A 443-nucleotide genomic window follows, 5' to 3' on the forward strand; every position below is an offset into this window, starting at 1 on the left:
TATCTCATTGGCTCTTGGCGAATCCTGCCTGCTCTCCGAGGTTCACTCGTCAAAGGTTGAGTCACAACCGGCAGTGAAACAGGTTGAACTTCTTCAACTTGTTCACCCGGCTCAGCGTCTACTTGCTGCTCTCGAACTTCCTCAAGTTCGATCCTACTCCCACTGACTCTTTTGGAGACGAACTCTCGCTCCATAAAAGTCGCATTCCTGGAAATGAACACTTTGTTCTCTGCCGGAATGTAGAAGTAGTAACCCTTAGTTTCCTTAGGGTAGCCTACAAATAAACACTTATCAGATTTGGAGGATAACTTATCAGTCATCTGACGCTTCACGTAAGCATCGCAACCCCAAATTCTGACAAACGATAACGCGGGACGCTTCCCCGTCCATATCTCATATGGTGTCGTTTCAGCCGACTTCGTTGGACTCCTGTTCAGCAGATA

Source organism: Tarenaya hassleriana, unplaced genomic scaffold, assembly GCF_000463585.1.
Source record: "Tarenaya hassleriana unplaced genomic scaffold, ASM46358v1 Cleome56, whole genome shotgun sequence".
NCBI lineage: Eukaryota > Viridiplantae > Streptophyta > Magnoliopsida > Brassicales > Cleomaceae > Tarenaya > Tarenaya hassleriana.